Here is a 20,683-nt window from a genome sequence, read left to right as displayed (position 1 = left end):
AGGTTCTCACCAGAGGGCCACAGGTCCAGGTGACCTGGTGAGTGGATTTGTGGAGGCCTGATCATGGCATATAAAGTATCTTTGCATGATTGCTCAGATGTATGCAGGAACTGATATAGTGAAAAATAAAGTGTTGCTATGAGACATGGGTTTATAGTCAGTGTAGCACCTTTATGCATAGATGCTCAAGTCTGGCAAAGATTGATTCTCCCAACCCCTTTGCCATGCCCTTAGATCCTGGGCAAGAGTATAATTGGCTGTGCATGAAAAAATCAGGGATGAGTGCTTAATGAAATGGTCAAGCAAATGACTGATTTGCTGTCATTTTAGAAATTGGATATCATCTTGCCAGAGGCTATATGAGTTAGCCTTGAGAATCCTAAAGATGAAGCACAGCAAGACCACATACAAAAGTATTGCGTTCTTGGGCAACTCATTCAATACTTAACCCTAAAGGAAGGTTCGTAGCTTACTCTGTTAATTTTCTGTCTTTCTCACCCCCTTCCAGTCTTTTTGTCACTTTATTAAATTTTAAGACAGCAGTTGAACAAAAATAATATATGTATGTGCCTCAGCAAATTCTTAACTACAGAAATTCTTAACTACTATTTTCTTTCTTTTGAACTGGCTTCCATATACCAAGGAAGGGATAGGCTAGTTTGTGCAATTTATTTTGTTGGTGGGCCCAAACTGTTCAATTTGAATGGTTGGGTGCAATCCAGCAAATGCTCAGCATATCTCAATCCAGTTAAAATCAGTGGAATTTAATGCACATAACTCTGGGATTCGTTTGGGTATGCCTACCTTCTTCTGGACTGTGATTGTATATAGTTCAACGGTATGGATAATAAACCCATGATTCTTGGACATGGTCTCTGTCTTTTACACCAATGGACTATGCGCCTGTGCAGAGACCTTGTCGGAACGTAACAAGCTCAATTCTTCTGATTTGGGCGGGAATCCCGCCCCCAGCCGCTATATGCGGCTGAGCCACTCCACATCCCCTCAGACTTTGTCGTCCATGCTTCAGTAGAAGTCCTAGAATCTTCAGCTCAGCAAAGAGTAGGACTAGTCCTTGAATCCTCTTGTTGTTTTCTCCTGTTTTCCCTGTTTTTCACTCTATTATTGTTTTCTTTGTTTCATGCAGTAGCATCTTTTTCTTGGCATTTTTATTTTAAGCCCCCCCCCCCCGCCCATATCTCTGTCACTCCGATCCTGGCTGGGACTGGGCTTGGTGGCTGACTGGCCTGCAGTGTCCTATGCCAGGCACGAAGAGTTTTAAGAAATGCGTTCGCTGTGGATATAAGATCCCTTCCCCCAATACTCATACTGAGTGTTTCCTCTGCCTGAGGGAATCCCACATTGTCGAGACCTGTATCCATTGACAAAGGTTTATGAAACAAGCTCGAAAATATTAGGGCTTCTCCAAGTCCCCTGTGAGACTTGGCCCTCCATTTGTCGGAGGCCTTATAGTTGAAGCAATGGTTAAAAATGGCTTCTTGAATGCAATCGGAGCGATTGGACTCTGCTCCTATGGAGCAAGAACTCCTGGCCTTGTTACTGGTCTCGGCAGCGCCAGTTTCGGACCTCTCAGTGGTCTCGGTCCCATTGGTGCCATTAGACAACTTGTCTGAGCATCCTATGCCTAGGGTACCAGACTCCCCCTTGGTCTCTTTGGTACAGATACCGAAGAAGAAGAAGAAGCTGAAGTTGCTTCCGCATCTGCTGGTGGGTCAATACCTTCCACCTATTCCTAAGAAGCCCATACCAGTTCCTGCTTCAGAGGCCCTGCAGGCTAAGAAACTGAAGCTGGCTTCGGGGCATGGTGCAGCAGTCATGGACCAAATGTCCCAAGGTCACCTGGCCATGCTTCTGGCTCCTCTGATACCGAGTTCTTTTGTCCCTTGCTTGGCCGAGTTCCCAGGTGGCTGAGGTGTCTCCAAGCCGGACGCCTGACCATACCCATGCAGGTCTGAAACTGTTGGTAGCAACCGATGAGCGGGAGTATGCTACTTCTGAAGATGAACCCTATTTGCCGGACAAGCCCGCTGCAAATGCGTTGTGGCTGCCTCAACGTCCTTCGTCTCCCACACGCCGCTTGGAGCACCTCCCTCTTAGGGATCAGAGTGCATGTTGAAACTCGAAAGAATGCTCCTCCAAATACAGGCCCGGAAGAGCCTAGGATCGATGTGAGCCTGTGTACATGGATCGATACCATGTCCCTGCATGACGTTCTTCCTATGTATAGGATGAACCCTCCTCTTATGGAGATTGGCACCAGGACTCCGTTGTTCATAGATGCTATCCCTCAGATTATCGTTCAGACTGTTCTGACTATGGGAAGCCCTGGTACGAGTCTCGGTACCGAGAAGAACCTGCCTATGGGGGAGCTGGAAGTATTCATAGTTGGCACGAACCTCCTTCACATTCGGAAGGGAAACCTTACTCTTGCTCTCCTAAAAGGGGCCTCCGGGACCGTCCTGAGAGATGCGGATTGCCCTCTGAAATTCTGTTCTGATCTCTGGTATCGAAACCTACCGCAGTACTGCCGGTGGAGGCAGATGGGTCGGTACGGGACACATTGGAAAGTCAGATGTATTCCCCAGCTATCCCTCTGGCATTGGGCCAGGACTCTTTGGCACCTCCCGAGTCGGACAATGAGAGCGAACCTGGCTCTCCGGGCTTGGATGCTGTTTCCCTGGGGTCTTCTCCTTTGGACAATCAATCAGACTTTAATCCTTATTTAGCCTTATTGATGTGGAGGCTAAGGTGCCGGCCTCTCTGCACCTTAACACTGCCCTGTTGGGAGTCATGCGGGGGCAGTGGAAAAAGCTGGGAACTTTTTTCCAATTCAACCGGCTTTTGGAGAACTTCTACAGGGTACAGATGCAGGATGATACGACTTTCTTAAAGAACCATCCCACCCCTAACTCCACTGTGGTGGAGGCATCTCTGCAGAAGTCTAAATGTCACAGTCATTCTCTGCCCGGTGATAAGGAGGGCAGGAAGTTGGATTCCTTTGGGAGGAGGCTCTACTCGGCTTTGGCTCTCCACTTGTGGGTGGCCAATTACCAGGCCTATAATGCCAGGCACAATCACTTTTTGTGGGAAAAAGTGTTCCTCTTTTGGATCTCCTGCCACAGGACAAACGTGATCCGGCTAAAGCCTTCCTCTGTGAGGTGGTGCAGGTGGCAAAATAAGAACTCTATTCAGCTAGGCACTCTGTGTAGTGTGCAGCTAAAATGATGGCCATGCCCGTGGCTCTCAGGAGGAATGCTGGCTGCATTTGTCCAGACTGACCTATGAGGCCTGCGCTAGGATTGAAGATCTTCCCTTCAAGAATTCTAGCTTCTTTGCAGAGCAGATGGATGACACGTTACAGAAGGTGCAGAAGCTGAGGAGTACAGTGAAATCGATGTCCTACTCTTCCGCTGCCCCTAAGCCACAGGGGCTGTCGAGGCAGTCCCCTTACCAACAGCAGAAAGCCCCTTTGCAGCAGCAACCTTCATCAGAGCATTCCTTTCGCATCAACAAGTTCCAGCCTTAATACAAGTCCGGGTTCCAACCTGGTAATCCGGCCTTGCAGAAGCAGCGCCCAAGTGCTTTTTAGAAAAAGCAACGACTATTGGCCTTTTCGGATTTGCCTGGATCCCTCCTGGTGAATTGGGACAAGGTGACTGCGAATCAGTGGGTTCTCACGGTCATACATATGGGCTACGCTATTGGGTTCTATCAGACGCCACTGGTGTCCGGTGTTGTGACTACTCCATTAGACTCTGGAGTTGGACCAGGAGGTCTCAGCTCTCCTCTTGAAAGATGCTATAGAAAGGGTCGCAAATGGGAAGAGTCCCAGCTTATATTCTTGGTACTCTATCATTCTGAAACATGACAGTGGTCAGCGTCCTATACTGGACCTCAGAGCCCTAAACAAACACCTTGTGTACAGGCATTTCCTGATGTTGTCGGTACCAACTATTCTGGCCCTTCTAGAAAAGGACATGTGGATGGTCTCCCTGGACCTGAGAGACGCGTACTACCATATTTCAATACGCCCTCAGCATAGCCGCTTCCTGCATTTCTAGATAGGGGGAATCCCTTACCAATTCAAGGCCTTGCCATTTGGTTTCATGTTGGCCCTGAGGGTTTTTACAAAATGCCTGGCCCCTGTAGTGGCCTCTTTGTGAGAGCAAGGGATGCAGATCCTACCTTAACTGGATGATTGGTTCATCCTGGCGAGTTCCAGGCAAGCTGCCCTGGAATCTTGACATGGTCATAGATACTCTGCAGAGCCTAGGCTTACAAATCAGTTTCAAGAAGTCCCAGCTAGTTCCTGTCTGCAGGATACAGTTTATAGGGCTGATCTTTGACACCAGCCTGGAGAAGGTCTTCCTCCCAGAGGCCTGCATAGAAACACTTGCACAGCTGGCCTCCGCTTTCCTGGCTGGAGGTTTGCAGACCATCCATTTGGTACAGCGCCTGTTGGAATATATGGCTTCCACCACGCATGTGCTTCCACATGTGTGTCTTCGGATGCACATCGTTCAACAGTGGTTCCTGGATGTGTTCGACCCTCTTCGGGACTCGGCTAGTTTTGGAGTGCATGCCTCCTCAACAGGTGCAGGAAGCCGCAGCATGGTGGGTTGAGACTCGCCATCTGGAACTTGGCGTCCCCTTCCAGGTCTCCCTGTCGGGCTGGGTGATTACGATTGATGAGTTGGAGCTAGGTTGGGGTGCTCATTTGGGTGGTTTTCGCCTGAGTGGCCATTGGACGTCGACAGAGAAAGGTCGGCACATCAATTACCTGGAACACCCAACCACAAGGGCCATATTCCATGCCCTCAAGGGTTTCTTGCCCGTAATTGCAGGTTTTTCCATGATAATTCAGACAGACCATATGATGGCAAAAGCCTATATAAATTGGCAGGGAGGCATGACCTTGAGGAGCCTTCTGTTCCTTTGGCTCTACCTATGGCATTGGTGTGTGGCACATGTGGTGCTACCTCATGCAGTCTACATCCAGGGGACCCTGAATGTCCAGGCGGACACGTTAAGCAGGCTGACAATGGTCTCCCATGAGTGGCCCTTGGACCGGGGTGTTCTGTGGGACATATTCGCAGTGTGGGGTGCTCTGGCTATGAATGCCTTTGTATCTTGGGACAATGCTCAGTGTGTCCTCTATTGCTCCAGGGGAGGGGAAGGCGAAGGCTCTCGCGGTGATGCTTTCTTCCTGTCCTGGACAGGTTCCCTCCTTTATCCGTTTCCTCTCTTTCCCATCATTCCAAAGGTTCTGTGCATACTGAGGGAGGACCACACCAGGGCCATCCTGATAGCCCCCTGGTGGCCCACGAGGCCTTGGTTTGCGGTTCTGAGGCGGCTGGCAGTGACTTGGGTGTGCCTCCCCGCTCTACCTTGCCTGCTCTCACAGGAGAGAGGTCAGGTGCTCCATCCAGACATCTGATCCCTGCACTTGACGGCCTGGAAGATCCTACCGGCTTCCTGGTGAGATTCTGAGACATTCTGCTTGCGGCTAGAAAGCCATCAAAGAGGAAGTCATATGAACATAAGTGGGCATGTTTCTGTTCCTTTGCTTCTCAAAATGGGTTTGATGTGCTTAACCTGTCTGTTCAAAATGTTTGTACCTACCTGCTATATCTGAAAGAGTCTGGTCTGAAGCTATCCTATCTCAGGGTACATTTGGTGTTCATTGTGGCACATTTGTCACTCCCCCGGGTTTCCTGGTTTAAGGACCCAATGATTAAAAATTTCCTGAAGGGTTTATCCAAAGTTTTCCTGGATGACCCTGTTATGTCACTGGCCTGGGACTTGTCAGTGGTTCTAGCTGGATTGCTATGGCCTCCCTTTGAGCCTTTGGCTTCGACCCCCGTCTCCTGACATGGAAGGTTGCCTTCCTGGTGGCGATCACCTCCTCTAGGAGGATGAGTGAACTGCAGGTCCTGAGGGTTGATCCGCCATACCTACAGTTTCACAAAGACAAGGTGGTACTCCAACCGGATGTCAAATTTCTTCCAAAGGTGGTTTCTATGTTTCATTGTTCCTTGCTACTTACTTTGCCCATATTTTTCCAAAACCCTTCCTCTGATGCAGAGCGCAGGTTGCATCATTTGGATGTTAGGAGGGCATTATCCTTCTTTGTCCAGAGGTCAGCAGAATGGAGGAAAACTCTTTCTCTGTTTGTTCTGTATGATAGTCCCTGCAAAGATCTACAAGTTTCTGCTCAGTCCCTGTCTAGGTGGATCATTTCTACCACTGAACTTTGCTACAAATTAGCACATAAACAATTGCCTGCAACTGTTATGGCGCATTCGGTTAGGTCCATGGCGGCCTCTTTTGCCTTTGATCATGTGGTCCCTTTGGACACTATCTGTCAAGCAGCTACTTGGGCTTCGCCTCATTCCTTTATCCGTCATTATGCTATTGATGATGCCAGGGCACAGAATGATGCTATGACTGGCAGGACTGTCCTCCAATCCATTTTCAGTTGATGTACTTGGTTTATGCAATTTGCCAGAAGCATTTATTTCAAAATTGTTTCAGTTTTTTCCCTCCTCCTTGGGTGCCAGCTTGTTATGTGCCCATTGGTTTAAAAGACAGAGACCATGTCGAAGAACTACAGGTTGCTTAACTGTAACTTTGGTTCTTCTAGTGGTCATCTGTCCTTTTACACGCCCTCCTGTCCTCCCTGCTAGATCTACTGAAGGTGGACTCCGTGACTGAGGGTATGTGGAGTGGCTAAGCTGCATATAGAGAATGGGGGTGGGGTTCCCGCCCAGATCAGGAGAATTGAGCTTGTTAGGTTCTGACGAGGTCTCTGCGCAGGTGCATAGCTCATTGGTATAAAAGGACACATGACCACTAGAAGAACCAAAGTTACAGGTAAGCAACCTGTAGAAACTGCATTAGTATACTGTATGAGGCTTCAACCCAGTAATTGCTAGGTCTCTCTGTGATTGTGTACCACAGTGTCCAGGATCTATTACTGTTTTATGAGAATGTCTTTAATATGGGGTTAGCAGGAGGAATTGTACAGATTACCAGTTATATCTGCTTAGTTTCCATAGAGTAGGCATCATATAGGAAGATCTTGTTCTCATCTTGAGGATTCATCAGACATTATTTAGTCTTTAACCCTTTTAAATTAATGCATGGCTTTTGCACTTGCTCAAGCATCTTTTTGCCATTGAAAATGATAGACTTGTCTATATAGAACTTTTCTAGAAGTTGCACAAATATGGGAACTTGCTAAGCTGATGCAGATTCTTGTGAAGTAACATCAACTCCAGACACTTCTGTTGACTAAAAAACAACAACCTTCGAACAAATGCTTGATGTTCTTCTATCCAAACTTTTAAAAGGTTCCAGATATTACCATAATTTCTGTAACAATCCATGGATGCGCTGTACTAAGGAATGATTCATATCTGCATGTTCAACACGATGATTTTTCACTTGATGAAGCTTGGCCAAATATGTGAACTATTTCTATTGAGTTAACCCCAGATAATATGAATCTATATAATCTGATGGTCAGTTCACACATGCAAGTCATTGCTGATGCTGAGGTCAACAGGTGATCTAGGAATATAAAAATGAGCCCTATTGGATCTGACCAAAGACGTATTTAGTTTTGCATCCTGTTTTCCATAGTGTCCAGTCAGACAGCTCTTGGAAGCCCACACGCAGGCAGGCCATGAAGGCAATAGCACTTTTTCAATGCCGCCACCACTCCCCTATGACTGGTATTCAGAGGCTCACTGAACTTAGAGGAGCATATAGCTATGATACTAGCTCTATGTGATTGCATTTGGTAAACAAACAAAAAACATTCTGAAGGCCAAGAATTGGAGCATAGGAGGCAGTAAAGGCAACTATTGCTGGTCGTTAGAATGCTTGGGACCCCCACCAAGGCAGCCTGTTCAACCCTGGGTAGCCTGACTTTTCTACCTAGGTCTTAACTGAGGTAGAGTGAAAATAGTAACTCTCTTACCTCAAGAGTTTGGTCGTTTGGTTGCATTTGCCATTTCAGACTGTTCCTGGCTGTGGGCAGCCATCTTTAGTATAGAGTTCTGAGGGCCAAGCAGAGGAGACTCACTGCTGAATGAAGGGCTGCCTCACTACTGTGCACACAATGCATTATGGGATATAGCCTTTGATTCTTGGTGGACCCAGCTTTGTTTTGCAAAACTGAAGCACGCAGATGCCTAATCGTCTGGGTGATGAATTAGCAGAACCGCCTGTAGGCTCTGTTTGGATTGGGGCAGGAGATCTTCCCTCCCCCAAATCACCCCCAGATGGTTGTGTGAACCAGTGTAAAATTGACTAATCCTCTTTTAAACCTGTCTAAGCTAGGGGTTATCAATCTTTGGCCATTATGTCTGGGGATTATGGAAGTTGTTGTCCAACAACATCTGGGGACCCAAGTTTGAGAACCCTTTGTCTAAGCTAATGGCTATCACCACATCTTGTGGCAGTGGATTCCATAAATGTAATTATTCCCTGTGTGGAGAAGTACTTCCTGATGTCTGTTCTGAATCTTCTGCCAGTCACTTTCACTGGATGACCCCAAATGGTCCTTCAGTACACAGATCTCTCAATTCCAGGAGTGGGGGAAAAGGGTTTTGAGGCATTGTTTCTATAATTAAGACAATTTAACAAATTAAAACAATAACACTATTTGCATTATTTCAGATATAGTACATAGTCTCATTCTAGACTATGGCTATTTTGATCTTTCAAGTTGTGTTTCATTCAGTGTCTGTAAGTAGTAGAAATAGGTAGTACTTAACAGGCAGCGATGGAATTCTGATGTTTTCTTCAAGGGTTTAGCATTGTCTGTTTGTTATGATTGAAGTAGGAAGAACATCTGGATTTGAATGGGGCAGGAAATGGCCTTTGCGATTAGAGAAATAACATTTTGGAAACGCTTTTTAATAGATTAACCATTTCCTATATTTTATTAAAGTTTTACAGGGGTGAAATCATAGCAACTGATACTTCTGTTTTAATTCATTAGACAAATTTATTAGTCATGTGAGGGAAGACTGTCTCAGAAAATAAAAGGTTCATTAATGTGACTGTTTCTTGGAAGCAGGAAGAAGCACAAAAGCCACAGTCGGGTCAGATCTTTCTTAGTTTCCGTAACTCCTCTTGCACTCCATCTTAAAATTTATGCATTGCAGACTTTTGGGTTGTGCCACCACGCTAGTTCCCCTCCTCATTTCCCCCCTCTTTTCCCCTTTGCCATCCATCCTGATGAAGAGTACTGAAGAACTTGAAAGCTTTTTGCTCATAATTTTGTGTCATTTTGGTTGGTCTTGAGGAAGAAACAAAACACCCCTTGTTTTCAGCTAGTGTAGCACAGACTTCAAACTAGTAGCACAGTGTGGGATTTCATAGCAAATTTGTCTTGGGTTAGATTTTAGATTCTTCCTTGCTTAGGAAGGAAGATAGTAGCAGTCAGATACATGTAATACGAGTGCAAGGACTCCCGTAATGGCTACCTGCACATGTTTGAGGACCATTTCACATTGTCGAGCTATCATGTGATATATGTCTGTTTGAGGTGAGAAGACTAATTGTATGAACCCTGAAGTAGTGAATGCAAATGGATAATGGTTTCCCCCCCCAGTCTTGGAGAGACTTGCTTTGGGACACTAGTAGCTTTGTTTTTTGTTACTAGAACATCGAGCCCTTTCTCACAAGCAGAGAAAGGGCTCTGACGGGGTGAGGGGAGGAACCCTTGAAAAGCTTATGCCCCCTGCAGATGTGCAGGTCCTTGGCGCTGGGTGGACGGGTCGCTCCCTTAGCCTGGTTTTGCACACATGTGTGAATAGCTTCAATGTATCCTTTGACTGAAATAAAACAAAATTCCTAATATAGGAAATGCATAAAGAAAAACACACATCTCCATCTCATTACTGAAGCGGTTTTTGCTACTTCTGACGTTAACACTTTGCTTTGCTTCTGTTGTCTATGCAGAGCCTTGTGCAATGTAAGGCCTTCAAGCCAACTGCAGCGCTTAGCATGCCTACTTGCAGCCCCCTGGGGGAATTTCCCACACCCAAACCCATCAAAACCAGAGGTAGTGATGAGAGAATGCCTGCTTCACTACATCTGCATTGCTCTTCCTCTTTCTGGATTCAGAAGTGCATGGTGGAGTTGCGAGCTATCCAGGGGAGGTCTTTTCATGAGGTGAGGCAGTCGCCTTGGGGGTGGATTATTGGGGCACCAGCAGGGTGACAGGATGCTCCCAGTCACCATTGGAACAGTGCTTTGAGGTCGATCTGACCCTTGCAATAATTAGTTAAGAGAACAGCCTGTTTGGGGGCTCCCAGCACCACCCCTATGTGTGATTTGGAGCTTCAGGCTTGTCATTTCCATTTTGACTCATGGGATTGCAGGCTCACTATTTCGCTACATGGACTAACTCCAAAGAAAAAATCATTTGGCAGGTAGCATGGAAAGGTAACTCCAGGTAAAGCATAACCCACGAAAGAGGACTGTTCCTCGTGTTCCCCCTCTGTTCATGCACAGAGAAGGTTGCTGAGTAGATCCGAGTTAAGGAGAAGCTATTTCTCTGAAAGGAGTAGTCAAAACACATCGCAGTGTTGGCGCAAAGGATTAGTCTTCTAAGTGGATCACCTTCACAGGAAGAGCAGATAAGTTTGCAACAGGCTCAACATATGCATTAATTTGGCATGAAGCATGGGAAACACTCTCATTATGTTATATTGTTGTTGTTATTATTATTATTGTTATTATTATTATTTACATTTATATCCCATTCTTCCTCCAAGGAGCCCAAAGCAGTGCACTACATACTTAGGTTTCTCCCCACAACAACCCTGTGAAGTAGATTAGGCTGAGAGAGAAGTGACTGACCCAGAGTCACCCAGCAAGTGTCATGGCTGAATGGGGATTTGAACTCGGGTCTCTCTGGTCCTAGTCCAGCACTCTAACCACTACACCACGCTGGCTCTCATGTTAAATAAATATGTTTATCTTCTGCCCAGAAGGTCTTCCTGACATGAGATAAGCTCTGAGTCTGCCTAATCAAGGTATTTCCATACAGGTTGTCTAAACCGTTTCACTTCATTGTGCTCTAGAGCACACCCGCCTAGACTTGAGCAGAAAAAAACACATCCTTTTGTCCACCACGGATGCCACCCTCATCACCAGAGGGGTGTGGTGTGGTCAACATTTGGCCCCAAGGCAGACCTCTGCCTATTTGTATCACATATGCCATCCAGCAGTGTGTAACTTTCTGGATTCACCCGTTGCGTGTATGTGCATCTGGACATCAGCTATGCTATCTGGCTGTGCCTTGGCCCTCATGTCTGTCCCGCTTTCTGCCTCCAGGTTGGTCTTGTCTCCAGGCCCAATCTGTGCAGCATGCTTGGCTGTCTCAGGGAACTGGTCTTCTGGGATCAGACCACCTTTAGACTTTATTTGGCTTCTGGACTCATAAGTGACACACAGGTCCTCACTCTTGCACCCTGTTTTCCTGCTTATCCCTAGAGAGAGAGTTCCCTCAGCTGAGCAACCAGTGACTGACACACCATCAGAGGGGATCCAGGTATACTAACCAACTTCTGCTCCAAACTCTCTTGCTCCCTCCTTGCTCTCTTTTTAATCTAAAGCTGTTAACTTTATTAGTTAATATGGTGTTGCTTATTAATAAGTATTTCCTTTATGTATCCCATTACCCTAAATAAACCTGAGTATGTTTTGTTTTCAGCTCTGTCATTAATTTCCAAGAAGAGGTTACAAGTGACCTTACCTGCTCCCTACCCTCAGATTGCATGGGTTGATTTTGAAAGGAGGCTGGCCCTCACCTGGGGTGTGGGGCAAGCGGTATTTGGCACCCCACCTTGAGTTCTGCAATACCTTGGGCTACCCCTGGAGCTATCAAGGAATCTTTAAAAATTAAAATAAAATAGTTCAGGAGGGGGATAGGATGTGAAGAACCATTGCCAAAATATTATAGTGCATGATCAGGGATTGGTTTATATGCTGTATGAAACAGCGAAGCTATTCTTACGATGGGGGAGAACTGGGCTAAGGAAACCTAGCCCGGCTCTCCCCCATCATGAGAACCACCTGGCTCGTGGGTGATCCTGGTGGTTCCATGGCGGCTAGCCCACCTAAGAACCGCTCTCCTTAACCCGGGTTAACAGAGCGAGCACTCCGTTAACCTGATTCTCTTGGTCGTGAGATGCTGTGGCGTGTCTCTGTGCCATGGCGACTCGCAAGGAGACCCCTGACCTGGAGACTAAAACAAGCTTTCCGGCCTCGGGGGTTTCCCCAGAATGCCCCGCACAATCGACTGGGACGTTCTGGGACTTGAGGGGGCTGGGCGGCCCCAATCCCCACAGCCCCTACTGACTCTGTGATGGGAGCTGGTAATCATGTGGGTGGCCGATCCGGCCACCCAGGGCTAAGAGCCTGCTTGTGTGCAGGGAGAGCGGGCTAAGCCCACTCTCCCCGCAGAAGCCCTCATAGTGCTTCATACTAATCATGTGAAGTGCTTCAGCATATTCTTCACTGTTGTCCACTATGCTGCCTTTTGGGAGCTGCCCTTTGATTCCTGGCAGCCTTCCAACCCGTCTTCCTAAATATGCTCTGATGCCCAGAGGAGAAATAATTGATGCTATGGTGTTGTCTATATTGAATTTGTAGCAATATCAAGATTGCTTATAAGGCTGAACTGTAAAGAGGAGCCTTAATTCTCTAGATAGTGTTCTCTTATGACCTACGATCTAAAGAAAGACACTGATATATTATCTTGAGATGGGTAACAATTGCTTTCCCCAAAGAACATTATTAATGGTCAGACTTCCCAACTGGCTTTAGTAAGGTGTGCAGATAAACAGCAGTTCTCTACCTCTGTGGTATGTTCTACGATGGGGGCCTGAACACACATGAGCCTGTGTTGAATGTGTTCTGCATTTTTCATTTGCACCAGCAAACACTGAGCCAAATCCTGCTGAAGTCTCTGTAGCAAAATACAAAGGGCAGCTTCCATTTACTTAAAGCTGTGTTCAAATTACAGGAGAGGAAGGGACCTGCCATACCTCCTGTGTTGCGCCCCACAGCTACTATGAAAGAAGCTTACAGATGGGTCTTGCGGATTTCATTAAGGGTCCCAACCTTTCCCCCTATAATTTGATCACTGCTTAAGTGAGTGTGCCTTGCAACATCAGCAGCTGTTCCTTTATGTACATTCATACTTGTATGCATTTGCCTTTTTTCTTGATGATGATACTCAGTTTGTTTTCTAAGTTTAGGTTCACATAAACAGCCAGCAATGAAACTTAGCAGTATCAACTTTCCTTGAGCGGTGAGGGAAACCTCAGCAGCTTAAGCAGCTTGGCAGAAACGAGCACGTATAACTATAGCAAGCAGTCTGCTATTACAGTGTTATATTGCACTGTGTTCCTTTCAGAAGGGTTGTTCCTGAACATATGCACATCAATTTGCTGTTAACTTCCCAACGTGTTTTTAGTCTAGATGTATTTTAACATACTGTTGGTGGCTCCTTCCCATGCTTCTGAAGAGCGGCAGTTTGGTTCTTAAGATGGTCACTATGCACACTTGACAGGAAAAGTGGTTAAAACCAAGAATGATCACAGGAACATAAGAATTGGCATTTTACTTGGATCAGCTGGGATTCTATCAGCTCCTTTTTGAGATTCACTCTTTATTTGGTGTATTTGCATATTGAATACAATTTGGACCAGCTTTATTCTGTCCTCCTTCAAAAGCAAGCTGAAGGCTTCTGTCTATGACATGTGGATGTTCCATGTAAATACGAGTACTAATGATGATCTATTGTGATTCAGATTTTTTTTCTATGAAGCCTATGCAAAACCCCTTTAGAAGAATGCAGCTATTTTGGTGGTGTGAGTTGAATATGAACGAGCTGCTGCAGTGCTTAGTAGCGATCTTGCTTGTGAGTTCTTTTGCATGGGCTTGAACAAAGGAGTCTCAGTCCATAATTGAGGCACTGCTTCGCACCGGAGCCTAAAAAAGCAGATAAACTTTTTTTAAAAAATCCAAAATGTTTTGAGATGCAGGTATAAAATTTTCTTCAGGCTCAAATAGTGTTAATTTGATGTATTGCTCCTCATTCACACACAATCATTTGATTGTGTGACTTTGCACGATTGTTAAATGTCTTATACTAATTGACACAGAAGATTTCGTATTTTTTTCAGCAGCCGAAAAAGTGACATATTGAGCCCTTTCTTATGATTGGTGAGAAGGGCTACCATGCACGTGGGGAGGAAGGCTGCTGAAACATACCTCCGCTGCAGACGATTGTTGGATCTGTGCTGGGTGTTTTGATTGGATGCCCAGATGGACAGTGGCTGCCCCTGGTAGTGCGGAGGGTCGTGGGCCGGGATTTATACTGGCCCCTGGAAATCCCACGAATGGCTTGGGTCCTGGGTATTTAAGAGAACTTCTTCATTATCAACCCCACTGCCCACTGAGATCATCAGGAGAGGTCCGCCTGCAGTTGCCACTGGCTCGTCTGGTGGCTACTCGGGGTTGGGCCTTCTCCGCTGCTGCCCCAAAGCTTTGGAACATGCTCTCTGCTAAAATAAGAGCCTCCCCATCTCTGACAACTTTTAAAAAGTATTTAAAGATGCATCTGTTCACCCAGGCTTTTAATTAAATATTGTTTTAATAGTTTTAACATTGTTTGAAAATGTTGTTTTAAAATTTAAATTGTTGTAATGTTTTAACTTTTACTGTATCATTTATTTTATTTTAACTAATGTTTTAATTTTTGTTATTTATTTTAACTGTTTTAACATTTTCTGTTTTGTTTTTGTTGTAAACCTCTCAGAGACGTGAGTTTTGGGCGGTATAAAAATATGTTAAACAAAGAAATAAAAAATAATGCACCACACAAGTGCACAGTGCATTCTGGGGATCCCTCCAGTGCTAGCTGTGAGGCTGGTCCTGTGTTGGTGCCACACATTTCGCCTGGGTTAAGGGTGCACTCATGCCCTTAACTTCGGCTAACAGGCTGGCCCCTTTGGCAGGTTTGCTGCTGAGGCGCTACCAGCAGCTGCGTGGCTGCCAGTGGTTCTCACATGCAGCCAAGCCTGGTCTTGGCTGCATGTGAGAACAGCCTAATTGTGTCAAATTTTAGTGACTTGGGCTATTTCTGCTGTCTTTGCTCTTTGTTTGTTAAATGAGTTCCTTTTATCAGGGCTGCTTATTGCACTGTGTTCACAGCACTGGAAAGGTTGCAGTGTGGCACCTCCCTGTGCCACAGGGGTGACACGGGTGGATGTCTCAGGGTGAATGGAAAGAACATACCCTGCAGCTCCACCTAACACCTTCGTTGCTGGCATTCCCTGGAAGAGCATTGCTGGTGTGGGGAGGAGCTGAAGTAGGGATTCCTCTCCTGTGGCCCAGAGCTTCGCTTGTTGTTAGAACAGTACAGAAAGAAATTACACTGCACTGTATCCCAATGTGAACATTGGTTGTGTGTACTTGTATTGGGAAGGAGAAGAATAGTTTTTACATTTCCCCCCCTATCTGTTAAGTAATTTCTTCAGTACTGTTGAAATATGTATCTGGCTTGATGTCTTGGTTTAATGCAGAAAATATATGTCAGTACATTCCAAAATATATTGTAATATAGGAGGTACAGTAAAGTTTTCTGAACTTGATTTGCCACAGCTGCTCTTCTGTGGTTAATGTTACAAGACATTTACCAGCTGCCCCCATGGTCTATATGAGGTTCTCAAAAATAGTCAGTTGGTATCCTTTGGGTTGGCAAATTCCCTTCATTCCTTTTTTTTTAAAGCTCAATGTCTGCAGATGTTAAAACTAGTGTATATACCTTTATGCAAAGCAACTTTGTTCAGTTCATTGATTTGTTAGATGCAGCTATGTGAATTAATACGATGTATGTGTTCTTTTCTTCTCTCTTTTAACATGCAAGACATAATAAAAGGGTTTTATTAGTCCTTGTGTCAAATCCCTTATTAAGCATAAAGGAGTGTGAGGTGTCCTGTCAAGGGCCCGGAGAGAGGCAGTGTCTAAGTGAGCCTTGTAGGAAGGAAGCTTGATTGGATTGTGAGAATTTGGGGAGGGTGTTACTCCTCAGGGGCTAGAGTTGGAATTTATTGAATAAGCATATGCATTTGTGTAGGAATAGTGTTGATGTCTATAGAATCATGGCACAGTCTTTCATAACTTGGTTGGGCAGTAATCCTAGTTGCTGAGAAGTGTAGCATTGTTTTAAAATATCTGTGCAGCTTATCAGTCTGCATTAGGTTATTTCTGAGGCCTTGCATCAGTTGCCAGCGTGGTTGTACTCCCTTCTAGTAACCACTGCTTGAATTTTCCTCGGTAACAACAGTCTCAGTTAATAAGACTTTGTGCCCTTGGGCCATGCAGCAGTAATGTGGTGGGTCCTCAAGGTTTCCCAGATGAGCACCCAGTTGCAGGGAGACTCGGTTTGTGTGATCTCCCCTTGGGGCGGTATGTGATTGAAGACTCACATGAAGGAGAGATCTGCATGTAGAGAGAATGTATATTCTCTCAAACCTCACATATACATTTCTGAATGCCTTCTGGATATACTCAGAATATACATTTCTGAATGCCTTCTGGATGCCAAAAGTAACAGTATACTGTAGAACAGGGGTTCCCAACCAGCGGTACTCCAGAAGTTGCTGAACATCCACAAGTTATTGTCGCTGGGGATAATGGGAATTGTAATTTGGCAACATCTAGAGTACCACAGGTTGGGAACCTTTGCTGTAGAAGAATGAAGGAGAAACATTCCGATCTATAATTAATACCACATAAAACCTTTGCACGATGTACAGCATGATTAGGTAAAATGGGGGGAAGGGGGATCCAAAGTGCTGATATCAAAAAATATAGCCTGGTCCATACATTCACTCAGGGGCAGTACTGCAATCACATGGTGGAGGAGCGGCACAAGCCTTCCCACCCCTACATGCAGATCTCTCCTTCATGTGAGTCTTCAATCACATACCGCCCCAAGGGGAGATCACACAAACCTCAGTTTATTCATTGAGTCCATTTATTTACTACTTGAACAAAATTTCCAGGCAGTGTGCAGTTAATAGAATAAAACAATACAATAAAATGAAATAAAACTCTTGATATTCTCTTCTCTTGATATTTCTGCTTCTGGCTAAGGAAGGATCTCCCTGGGCACAGACATCTCCACTGCTGCTGCATTTTTAGCTGGCAAATACCCAACATTGTCCTCGTTGCATGGCTGCAGATTTAATTCATTCCAAGAGTTAGCTAATTATTTACATCAGTTTGCTTGACCAGATACCAGTCTTAATTCTTAACCATTCCAGCTCCACTGCTTGTGCATGACTATTTTTATTTTAATGTGAATGGTGGTTGGAGTGAATTAGGTAAATACACTCAATTTTCAGTCAATACAGAATTCTGGCCCAGTTCTTAATATAACTTAAGTTATATGTACCATTTTTGTGGAAACAAACTATTTGAATCTTTTAAGCTGCCACTGAGAAAGGCTCATCTCATATTTTGTACTGTTTATGTAGGGGCCTTGTCTGTCATCAGCCCATCTGCTGGTCCCTAACTCCTACCAGCCTAATTTCCATCACCTAGTATCAATCTCTGGTTTCTTCTGCATTTCAGTGTTGCCTGTCTAGTACAGAATGCAACTTTCCTAAATAGGAATTCTATCATTCTTATATTTTATATGTCACCTCGATACTGTTGGTTTTAAATAAATAATAATAATAATCATATATATTTCGTGTTCAGACATTCTTTATCTCATCTGTATTGGTGTTATGACGTGGTATTATCTGACTGGTTTGTCTCTTTTGAATTGGGTAAAAACTGTATAGGCATGGTTGCTATGAAATACTGGATACTGGTGGATGCAACTTTGTGATAGTATTACCTTTTACAAATAATTATTTGTAATCCTGAAATTATTAATATTGAATGTCTGGACATGCTTTTCATGCTACAGGTGGAGCCATTTACAAGTACACAATTCTACCTATATTTTGATTATTCAGAAATATTAAAATCAGACTTGCCATTATCCCAAACTAAAGATGTCAATGTAACAGCACTGCTGCTTTGAATATATAAGGAAATTATGTAAGATTTTAGGCTTACATATGGTCATTAGGAAAAATGAGGTAGGCACCTTAATGGTGCAGCAGGAAAATGACTTGACTAGCAAGCTAGAGGTTGCCGGTTTGAATCCCCGCTGGTATGTTTTCCAGACTATAGGTAACACCTATATCGGGTAGCAGCGATATAGGAAGATGCTGAAAGTCATCATCTCTTACTGTGTGGGAGATGGCAATGGTAAATCCCTCCTGTATTCTACCAAAGACAACTACAGGGCTATGTGGTCACCAGCAGGGGTGCACCTAGGTATTTTTGGCGCCCGGACCTGAGCTGAAGGGCTTTGGAGGCCCCTCCCACTGCTGCAAGACACTCCCTTAATTTATTTTTATACCTCTGATCTGCTGCTCAGCCCTCACTGCTATTTCCCCTTTGCTGCTGCTCGCTTGCTCCACTCCACTCACGCCCCCAGCAGCGGTGGTGGGCACAGGCGGGCCTCTTTGGGCCTGCAGACTGGCTTCCACTGTCTGTGCATGTCACGGGATGCACCACTCCATACTGCACACGCACACAGGCAGAGGAGGCCAGTCTGCTGGACTGAGGAGGCCGATCTGTGCCCCCTGCCACAAGCGGTGGGGGAGGGTGAGTGGAGTGGAGCGGGCGAGCGACGGGCGGTGAAGGGGAAATAGTGGCGGGGGCCAGGCAGCAAGCAGCGCAGCATCGGGGCTCTGGGGAGGCCCCCCACAAGACAGGAGGCCACGGACCCCTGCCCTGTGGTCCATGCCTAAATGCGGCACTGGTCGCCAGGAGTCGACACCAACTTGATGGCACACTTTACCTTACCTTACACAAAGAATATGGTTTTATTTTCTTAAAAAACAAAACCAAACCCAGTTGCTTCATGTGCTACATGTTCTGTGGTATTTGGCACTGTCAATCTTATTGAAAGTTTAGCTTTTGTATTCCCCCCCACCGAATGTCTGAAAAAATACAATCTTTTCATACACACTGTGGTTTATGAAGGCTTTAAGCTTTATATTAAATAATAGTCCAGTTAATGTTGGTGCAGTAATATCATAAAGACAGTTAGCCATTAATGATAAATGTTCAATTGATAAATTATCTATGCAGTGACCCATTTCCATATTTTTGACTACTTAACACTAGCAGTTCAAAAATAAAATTGTTATCACACATAGGACTCCGTGTTGTTATGGAGAGTATTAGTGAGTCACTTTCTGAACGTGGCAAAGAGCCAGGTGTGAAGAACTTGATGAAGGGCTGACTGGGGCCTCATCAGTGTAACTTAATCCAAATAACAAGTATATTATTTTCAAAGGCAAAGCTAATAATGAGTTCTTTCCTAATATACCAATTTAACACCAAGTTATAAATGGTGGGTGGATTTAAGGGCTTCCTTATGTTTGTGTTGTAAGTCATGATCAGATCTGTGTCAGCTAAGGCTTTAAGATTTGTATAGTCCATGATATAAAATCAGATTTTCTCCATAAAGCCTGGACCATCATCTCCATCTAATATTCTGTATTCTGCTCACCATCAATGAAACCTTCCTTTTCCCTTCTATATCCTTTCTCCTTCTAGATTAAGCTCTGTTTTTCCCCTTCAGCTTTCTATCAGTCATCCCTCTTGCAGAATGGAAACTAGTTTACTGGTTTCATCTGCTATTTTGAGTGGTTCACTGTTGTTGTCAGTCCTTTAGTCTTTTAAATGAGTTCTGGGTTACTTGGATTGGAAGTATTTCCCCTTCCCCTCTGTATCCCCAAAGAGCAGATGTTGCCCATAGAATTTCATCACCCTGTTTAGTACAACTTGCTTCACAAGTATAAAATAAATCAGCTTGGACACTTTGCTATTGCTCATCTAGTCTTGTTCTCACTGTTTGGATCCATCACGCTTTTTTTGTGATCCAGCTCAGTCTCACTTTTCTCTCTTATCCATATCTTTGATCTATCTCTTTAGATTTTATCCCTTCCTGCTGCTATCTCTCCAATTCATAAAAAACAACAACACCCTTACTTGGATCCCTACGTATCGTCTTGTTTCTCTAAATATTTTCTTTTCCAAACTACTTGAGAAGTTTGTTTATTCTCAGTGCCTCATTTTTTCTTTCCAGTTCTTCTTTTGACCCTTTTCAGTCTGGCTATCAACACCAACATTCTTTGGAGGCTGTTCTATATACAGATTCCACTGATCTTCTCCATGGTAAACACAAGATCACTTTTTTATTCCTATTCTCAATCCTTTTTTCTCTGATTTTTCTCAGAGAAAATTGGGCAGCACTGACCTTTCTTGATTTCACTCTTCTCTTCAATCTTTATATACTTCCTCTTGACAGTCTGATTTCTTTGCTGTGCAACATCACTGACAATATCCAGCTCTATCTTTCTGTTCCTTTCTTCTCTCTGTTTTTGTCCATGTTTCCTATTGTTTTACAGGCATATCTGCCCAGATTGGATCCTCGTCTTATGCAAATGACAGAATGTATTGTTTTCCCCATAGTGTTAACTTTTGTTTTCTCTCA

General features: G+C 44.7%; 1 protein-coding gene across 4 annotated transcripts in view; it reads left to right on the top strand.

Moving 5' to 3' along the window:
- The window catches only part of IRS1 (insulin receptor substrate 1), a 106,566-nt gene that overhangs the window by 30,843 nt on the left and 55,040 nt on the right, over positions 1-20,683 (top strand). The window contains exon 2 of one of the 4 annotated variants that reach the window (XR_008319928.1): positions 11,536-11,593. The exons of the other annotated variants lie outside the window; for them this stretch is intronic. The gene's annotated coding sequence lies outside the window, so the exon portion shown is untranslated. The remainder of the gene's footprint in view (positions 1-11,535; positions 11,594-20,683) is intronic. 4 annotated transcript variants of the gene reach the window in all.

The sequence above is a fragment of the Hemicordylus capensis genome, chromosome 3 (genome assembly GCF_027244095.1).
Source record: "Hemicordylus capensis ecotype Gifberg chromosome 3, rHemCap1.1.pri, whole genome shotgun sequence".
Taxonomy (NCBI): domain Eukaryota; kingdom Metazoa; phylum Chordata; class Lepidosauria; order Squamata; family Cordylidae; genus Hemicordylus; species Hemicordylus capensis.
Note: the sequence above shows the minus strand (reverse complement) of the source record. Positions and strands in the feature narration are given on the sequence as shown.